Source organism: Vigna umbellata, chromosome 1, assembly GCF_029865625.1.
Source record: "Vigna umbellata cultivar VRB3 chromosome 1, Vumbellata_1.0, whole genome shotgun sequence".
Taxonomy (NCBI): domain Eukaryota; kingdom Viridiplantae; phylum Streptophyta; class Magnoliopsida; order Fabales; family Fabaceae; genus Vigna; species Vigna umbellata.
This window is the reverse complement of record NC_142165.1, coordinates 16,447,522-16,457,359: the sequence shown is the minus strand read 5'-3', so window position 1 is coordinate 16,457,359 and position 9,838 is coordinate 16,447,522. Positions and strand designations below refer to the sequence as shown.

The following is a 9,838-nucleotide window of genomic DNA, read 5'->3' as shown; positions in this document are numbered from 1 at the left end:
ATTTAACGCCAGAAAGTCAATTGTTTCAATTGTTTTTTTTATATAATCTATTTTTTTCATTTAATACCTTTTATTAAATTAATTATTAATTAAATATTGTTTTAAATAAGATATAATTAATATTAATTATAAGATAAAACACTTATATACATTAATTATTTACATTTAAATTTGCTTTTAAATAAGTTACAATTAATATATATTAATTATAAGAGAAAATAATTAATGTTTTTTTATTGCTAAATATTTCAAGGGTAAAATTGTACATAAATTATTTTTCTATAAATTGATGTTTAGCTTTGATGAAACACCAAGAGTGTAATTCAACTTTTGTAGAATTTGATAATCTTAAAGAGAACTTAGAAAAGACTTATGGAGAAAATTAAGATAAAATGTATTTGGGTTATGATTACGATTATGATTTTATTAAATTTTGCACAATCCGTATTAAGTCATGGTGTTGCATGCCAAGTGAAATGTAATGTCCAATGTGAGTTTATTGGATATAGTCAAAAAGCATTTGACAATTGTGTCAAAAAGTGTGAGTCACAATGTGGTCAATTATCCAACGATCCTTTCTACAAATGTATCAGTAACTGTCACTCAATGAAGTCTGCTACCATCAACAACGGTATGTATTCTTAAATTTTTTATGGTTTAACATTATTTCTTGATGTTTTATTTCAATAATTTTTTTTCACATGATTTTTATAATTAATTTGCTTATTTTTTTTATTTTAACCATTAATTTTACATGCTTATCAGGTGCTCGTGATACTGGGAATAATGAGATGGATACCTGCATACAAAAGTGCAAATAAATATTACAGTTTATAGCAACAATAAGTGATGGAATAATATTTGATCAATAAAAAGTACTTATCTGTTTTCATGTTTTATTTTTCAATTGTTTTCATTTGGTCATATATATATATATATATATATATATATATATATATATATATATATATATATATATATATGGGTTTGTTAACGCGCATATCCTGTTTTTCATTTAGTACATTTTAGCAATGTGTATCAGGTTTTAGTAGACAAAAATATTCTTATGTATCATGGATTCTAAGTTTTAAGGTTAAGGGTATTTTAATAATTTTCATTCTCAAAACTAAAAAAAAAAACTCCAAAATCCTTACTCACCTCTCTCATTCCTCTCAACCCTTTCTCTTTCATCTCTCTCACTCCAACCTTTTCGCTCTCATCCCTACTGTAGCCCGAATTGAAAAATCAGAAACACTGGTTGTTAAATAATCTTACAAAAAATGGTTTTATAATGAGTTTTCATTTTATAATTTTTGTCTTATCTAATTTTATCCAATTTTCACAAGCATAAAGGAATTGGTAATTGACTTGAAAAAAAAATCAGAAATACTCGTGGTTAAACAATTTCTTAAAAAAAAAATTTATAATGAGTTTTCATTTTATAATTTTTGTCTTATCTAATTTTATCTAATTTTCACAAGCGTAATGACATCAAAGGAATTGATAATTGGTCTGAAAAAAATCAGAAACACTCATTGTTAAACAATTTCTTACAAAAAACTTATTTTATAATGAGTTTTCATTTTATAAATTTTGTCGTATATAATTTTATCTAACTTTCACAAGCATAATGACATACGAAAGAATTGGTAATTGGCCTGGAAGGTTTTTTTAGAGATAATGATTCAACCTATGCAGATAATAAAATTAAAGAAGTTAGTGAAGACGATGAAATTGAAGAGATCTTGAATAAACCTTTGCTTGAAGGTAAATATGTCAATGACTCAACTCTTTACAAAGGCAAATTGTTTGTTTCTGATTTTTTTAATTGGGGCTACAGTAGGATGACAGAGAAAAGATTGAAGTGAGAGAGAAGAAAGAGAAAGGGTTGAGAGGAATTAGAGAGCTGAGTAAGGGTTTGGGGTTTCTTTTTTTTTTTAGTTTTGAGAATGAAAATTATTAAAATACCCTTAACCTTAAAACTTAGAATCCATGTTATATAAAGATATTTTTGTCTACTAAAATCCGGTACATATTGCTAAAATGTACAAACTAAAAAACAGAACGCAAATTAGCAAACCCATATATATATATATATATATATATATATATATATATACATATATATGTATATACATATATATGTATATACATATATATGTATATACATATATATGTATATACATATATATGTATATACATATATATGTATATACATATATATGTATATACATATATATGTATATACATATATATGTATATACATATATATACATATATACATATATACATATATACATATATATACATATATATACATATATATACATATATACATATATACATATATATACATATATATACATATATACATATATATATATATAATAAATTATTAAATATGTTAAACTTATTGTATTTTATTAATCAATTATAAAATTATCTAATCAATTAAATTAAAGACATATATGTTAACCAATAATAAATTCAATTTATTGAATGAATTAAATTAAAATTATTAAAACTTAAAGAAAAGTAGCCAATCAAATGTTACATAAAGGAGATACGGTCATTATTCTTATTACTTCCTTTTTATCTTATAAGAAATGAAAAATCAAAGAGCAATATACTATTCATTAATTATTCTATCTTATTAATTATTCTCAATGACTCATCCTTCGTTCCCATTTTCTATTTTAAAGAACATTGGAACCGTCTTGATTATAAGATTTAATACTAACTAATATGTATGTATATCATAGGTTTAATACATTATTTAGTCTTTATTTTCAGGGGTTTGATTCAAAGTGATCCACCCTTTTAAAAAAGTTCAGTAACGCTCCATATTTCGTTAAAAAATGTTCAATTCGGTCTTTTTCGCTCACGCCGTTAAAAACATAACGGTGCAATGTGGTGTTATGAATATATGGCACGTTTGAAGAGGTTGCACTGTGTAAATATTTAAAAAAAATTAAAATGATATGTTAGGTGCAAATCTCAACAGCCACACCATTTGCAAATCCTCCAACCTGGTCCAAAATCACTCTCTGATCATGATGGAATGACAACGCCATTGCATTTGCATCAAAAGGCTCCACCTCAATAATCCTCACCTTTGGATTAACCATCTTCACATAACAATCACCGCAGAGCAGATAACTCTTGTTTCCAACAACTTCCTGGGAAGCTTTGCCATCATATTATAAGCTCCACGAATCTTAAATGAGAATCCGGTGGGTACTGGAGGGAATCGGACGAGACCCGGGAGCGTGGGAGAGCCACTAGTTAGGTATCCTCAACAACGACGGTAGCGGGGAGGAAGAATGCGTAGCCTTCGGCGACTTGTGTGCGAAATAAGAAGCAACCCTAAGTTACATTCTAGAACAACTCGAGAGAGTGCGCAAGAGAGAAACCACCACTTTTTGTCCTCCACCATGAGCGTAATGAGTAATAGGGAGAAGATTGTGAGTACCAAGGAGTTGTGCAGGGGCCCTTGTTGCAGTCACAAGATTTTCTAGGAACCAAGGGGCCTTTAAAGAATTCACTGGAAAACCCATGTAAGGGGAGTTAACTTTTTGATGTATTGATTGAGCATGATGTGTTTCTTTTGAAACTTGTTAATCTTGAGAAACTATGTGGATAGATAGTATACCCAATTGGAAGGTTGTGGGTTGCTAAGGAAAAATAAATGGTTTGGGATGTTATTCCCAGAATATGACTGCACAGGTTGAAGGGTTGAAGTGCATGTGGTTTTGTAGTAAGGGAAAAGTGCATATCGTGAATCTTTGGAGGGTAGTCGTAGGTTGGCTAGGTTAAGAATGTAAATAAGAGTATGAAGTGTTAACATGTTGTATGAGTGAAATATGACAATAAAGTGCATTGGTGATGGGTTGTGTTCTCAATAGAGATACCAACATGGGTTTATGGGTATAATAAATTATTATTTTTTAATTGCATGGAATATTTTATGGGTATTAAATGTATGGAAGTGGTATAAATGTGGAGTAATGTAGTGTCATCACATGATGGTATGAGTGTGTTGGGTAAACTTTAAATATTTGTTTGGACCCATGCACTAGGAAATGTTTTGTTTGTATGTAATTATGTGAGCACCGAAAGTGAGCACTAAAATAGTCACCATATTTGGATGTTTGTGCTTTTGTTTATGTAAATTGGCACCTTGTGGTAAGAGAAGAAGCGTGGCACACTTGTAAGTATGTGCACCGTGGGATTGGGCAGTAGAATGCAAAGAAGATAGAAGCGTCACGGTTTTGTGAGAGAAAGAAAGGAGAGGGTCTCCGATAGTGTGTGCAGCAAAGTCATGGTGTTTTGTGAGAGTTATTTGTGTGAGAAAGAGAGAAAGGTTCATCACCGTGAGAAACCAGAGAAAGAGAGTTGTTGCATGTATTATTGAGTCATGTGTTTGTTTGTGAGTTGTGCATCATCGTGATAGAAAGAGAGAAAATGGGTTGTACTTTGTGAGTTGTATGTCGTGTAAGTTTGAGAGTTGAAAATGTTGTTTGTGTATTTGTGTGTTCTGGAAAGTAATCCAGAAAAAATACAAAGAGTATATATTTCGTCCTAACAGTAAAATATCTAGTTTTATGGGTTTCGAAAATTATATCATTTTTGAGTTATTATTGAGTGTAATAGTATATAGGATGATATAGGATGTGATCTGGAGATGGGTGTATAAAACTGGTGCATTGTTGGGTGATATCGGGTGGAATAGTATATTGGGTGATAAAGTCATTTAGGTTTCTCTCTCTGCATTTAATTTTTCAAACAACCATTTACGTTTCTCTCTGCATTTAATTCTTTCAGCCACCTATTCATCAATCTACAGGTTTGGCCATTGTAGCATTTGCATCGTTATGTTTTTAACGGTGTGAGCGAAAATAACTGAATTGAACATTTTTTAACGAAATATGGGATCTTAATGAACTTTTTTAAAAAATAGGATCACTTTGAATCAATTCTCTAAAAATTGAGACGAAATAATGTATTAAACCTAATTTAAATTCAATTACTTTCCAACTTCCTTTTTATTCTTGTAACTCGTGTATTAATAAAACAATTAATATAATTAAATAAATTAAAACTTAACATATATTAATTTTACACATTTTTTTTAAATGAATTACATTCCTACAGCACCATCATTTCAATAATATTGATACTGAAAAAATAAAACACAATAGAACCCAAACTATAAATTAAATTAAATTTGAAACTTTGATTCGTTATTAATCTTTATACAACATCAGTATTAATTTATCATTTAATGTAAAAGTAATGAATTAATGATAAAATGTAAAAAATTGTTTTGTGAAAAGACGTTTTCAACAAATATTAAATTCTATATACGCAGTATTAATTTGATTGATAAAAGAAAACTTACATGAATTTCATTATCTATACTATTGATACTTATGATCAATAAGGGGATTCACCTTGTTAACCTTTTTTTTTTAATTTACCAAAAGATTTTCTCTTCGGTATCTATGTACTTGTTAATTTTACTCTTTTATAACTATTTTTTCAAATTTAAATAAATTACTTATAATAAAATGCCACTTTTCAGTTTTACTCTTTTTGATAATTATTTTTTTAATTCGAATAAAATTATAAAGAATATGATGAATATAAATAAAATTATAAATTTATTTTCTAATTATCATTTTATAAAAAATATTTTATAATTTAATAAAACTTTTACTAAAATAAAAGAAGTTGACACACATGTTTTCACTAGTTAGAATTAATAAAAAATAATATTAATAAAATATGATAATAGTAATTTTTTTATGATAATAAAATACAATATAGTTATCACTATAATTATAAGAATAAATATAGTTTTTATTAATTTATTATAAACATGTAACATCGTTTAAATGGATAAAATAAAATATTATAAAATTAATAAACAAAATAAATGTGTTTTACACTTATATATAATATTAATATAGTTATCTAAACGAAAATAACTATATTAATATTAAGAAACCTTAAAAATATAACCACACATGCGAAGTAACATGTTTATTAAGAAAATTGGGGAAAATTGGCGATGGAGGAATCATTGTATTGAGAAAAAGGGAATTTGGGTATGATGGAGCCTACTGGTCATAGAAGAAATCGGTGAAGAAGAAGATGACAGTGATGAGAAACTGGTATTTCAATGGCTGAAGAATGATTACCTGCACAGTTAATTGATTGGCCGGAAATGGTGGAGTGACAGGAATTATTCGAAAGAGTGAAACAATGAAATAAATTACATAAATGAAAATAAAACAGAATAAAATAAAATAAAATAAAACCAGATCAAATAAAATAAATTTAAAGCAAATAAAATAAAATCACATAAAATCAAATAAAATAAAATCACAAAAAATCAAATAAAATAATATCACATACTACCAAATTAAATCAAATTAAACAAAGTTAAATCAAATTAAACAAAATAAAAAACTAAATCAAATAATTCCATAAATAAAACAAAAAAAACATAAACATAAAATAAAAATCCCTTAAAATGAAATCTCATAAAATGAAAACAAATAAAATCAAATAAAAATTAAACCAAATTAAACAGCATCACATAAAATAAAATCAAATAAAATCAAATCTAATAACGAAATAAAAATCACATAAAACCAAAATAAATAAAGTAAAATCATATAAGATCTAACAAAATAAAATTAAATCACATGAAATAAAATCAACTCCAACATAATCATCGACTAAAACAAAATAAAATCAAGTGAAATTAAATAAAATGAAGTAAATATCATAAAAAGAAAATAAAAATATTTTTTAATTTTTCATTTTTTTAATATTTTTTTTAATTAAGAATTATCCGGATAAAATTGGTGTAGTAATTATGCTCTTCTTGATTTTCTCTATTTCGTTCCTTTTTGTTTGATATAATATATCTTTTTCATTTAAAATTTTTTATTAAGTCAATTATCATTTAAATGCGTTCATTTTTCTTTGATATAATCTACCTTTTTCATTTAATACATTTTATTAAGTCAATTATCATTTAAATATTGTTTTAAATAAGATACAATTAATCTTAATTATAAGAGAAAACAATTATATACATTAGTTGTTTTCATTTAAATATTGTTTTAAATAAGATACAATTAGCATATATTAATATATATTAATTATAAGAGAACAAGATTAATATTTTTTTATTGCTAAATATTTTTAAGGGTAAAAATGTACATAAATTATTTTTCTATAAATTCAGGTTTAGCTTTTGATGAAACATCACAAGTGAGATTCAACTTTTGTAGAATTTCATAATCTTATAGAAAACTTAGGAAAGACTTATGGATAAAATTGAGATAAAATGTATTGGGATTATGATTACGATTATGATTTTACTAAATTTTGCACCACCTGTGTTAAGTCATGGTGTTTTGTGCAAAGTGAAGTGTAACACTCAATGTGAGTTTATTGGATATACTAAAAAATTGTTTGAGAATTGTGTCAAAAATTGTGAGTCACACTGTAGCCAATTATCTAATAATCCTTCTTACAAATGTATCAGTAACTGTTACTTAACGAAGTCTGCCACCATCAACGGTATGTATTCTTGAATAATTTTTTTATGATTTTATATTATTTCTTGATGTTTTATTTCACTAATCTATTTCACGTGATTTTTATAATTGATTTGCTTGTTTTTTATTTTAACCATTAATTTTACATGTTTATCAGGTGTTCGTGTTCGTGATCTTAGGAATAATGAGATGGATACTTGTATACAAAAGTGCAAATAGATATTACAATTTATAACAATAAATGATGAAAATATTATTATAGAAAATTAATATTTGATCAATAAAAAGTATTTGTCATTTTTTTTTCAATTGTTGTCAGGTCATTCATATATATATATATATATATATATATATATATATATATATATTTATATATATATATATATATATATATTTATATATATATATATATATATATATATATAACCAATTATTAAATATGATAACACTTTTGTATTTTATTAATCAATTATAAAATTATCTAATCAATTAAATCTGACCAAAAATATATATTATATGTTGTGAAATTTTTTAAAACCAATAATAAATTTAATTTATTGAATGAGGTAAATTAAAATTATTAAAACTTAAAAAATAGTAACCAATCAAATGTTACATCAAGGAGTTATGGTCATTATTCTTATTTCTTTCTCATTATCTTATAAGAAATGAAAAATCAAATATCATATATTGTTCATTAACTATTTTATCTTATTAATTATTCTCAATTGCTCATCCTTCTTGTTTCCATTTTCTATTTTAAAGAACATTGGAACTGTCCTGATTATAAGATTTGATACGTACTAAGTATATCATAATTTAAATTCAATTACTCTCCATCTTCCTTTTTATTCTTGTAACTCGTGTATTCATAAAACAATTAATATAATTAAATAAATTAAAACTTAAACATATATTAATTTTACACATTTTTTTAAATGAATTACATTCCTACAGCACCATCATTTCAATAATATTGATACTGAAAAAAAAAACATAATAGAACACAAACTATAAATTAAATTAAATTTGAAACTTTGATTCGTTATTAATCTTTATACAACATCAGTGTTAATTTATCATTTAATGTAAAAATAATGAATTAATGATAAAATGCAAAACATTGTTTTGTGAAAAGATGTTTTCAACAAATATTAAATTCTATATACGCAGTATTAGTTTGATTGATAAAAGAAAATTTACATGAATTTCATTATTTATACTATTGATACTTATGATTAATAAGGGGATTCACCTTGTTCACCTTATTTTTTTAAAAATTTATTAAAAGATTTTCTCTTCGGTATCTATGTATTTTTTAATTTTACTCTTTTATAACTATTTTTTCAAATTTAAATAAATTACTTATAATAAAATGCTACTTTTCAGTTTTACTTTTTTTGGTAATTATTTTTTTAATTCGAATAATTACTCATGATAAATAAATCATCTGCACAAGTTATCTATGATAAAATTATAAAAAATATTTTATAATTTAATAAAACTTTTACTAAAATAAAAAAAGTTGACACACATGTTTTCACTAGTTAGTATTAATAAAAATATGATATTAGTAATTTTTTATGATAATAAAATACAATATAATTGTCACTATAATTATAAGAATAAATATAATTTTTATTAATTTATTATAAACATGTATCAACGTTTTTAAATGGATAAAATAAAATATTATAAAATTGATAAACAAAATAAATGTGTTTTACACATATATAATATTAATATAGTTATCTAAACTAAAATAACTTACTAAAAAAATCACTAATACAATAAAAAATAAAACTATGCTATATAATTATCTCCTATCTAAGATACATCCACACTTATTTTTTATTTGTTCACACTAATGATATTATTATTGTAGTAAAAGAAAACAAACACCAAAAGAAAATAAGAGATATGATGTACAAAAATATTATAATGCAATTAAATCATATTAGATATAAGTTAAATACTTATGAAATACAATAACTTATATAAACACATATAAAGAGTTGACATTAGACTTAACTTATATAAACACATATATGCATTTGACACTGAATTTCACCGTAGGCATGTACTTGTAGTACCATTTATAATATGGAGAGTCATAAACAAAGGAGTTATCACTCTATTACATACAACGTTAGTATAATTCACGCTTAGGACAACAATAGTTCAGTGGCTAGAACCTCGTGTCATTCTCTCCCCCAACTCATTCCTCTTTGCATGAGTTTAATGGTTTGTAATATATCAAT

At 24.7% G+C, this 9,838-nt stretch overlaps 1 long non-coding RNA gene across 1 annotated transcript; it reads left to right on the top strand.

The window, feature by feature from the left end:
• Positions 1-326: 326 nt before the first annotated feature.
• On the top strand, positions 327-899 carry LOC148204807 (uncharacterized). Its single transcript, XR_015785107.1, has 2 exons — positions 327-631; positions 766-899. It is a non-coding gene; the product is annotated as an uncharacterized LOC148204807 (long non-coding RNA).
• Positions 900-9,838: the final 8,939 nt, after the last annotated feature.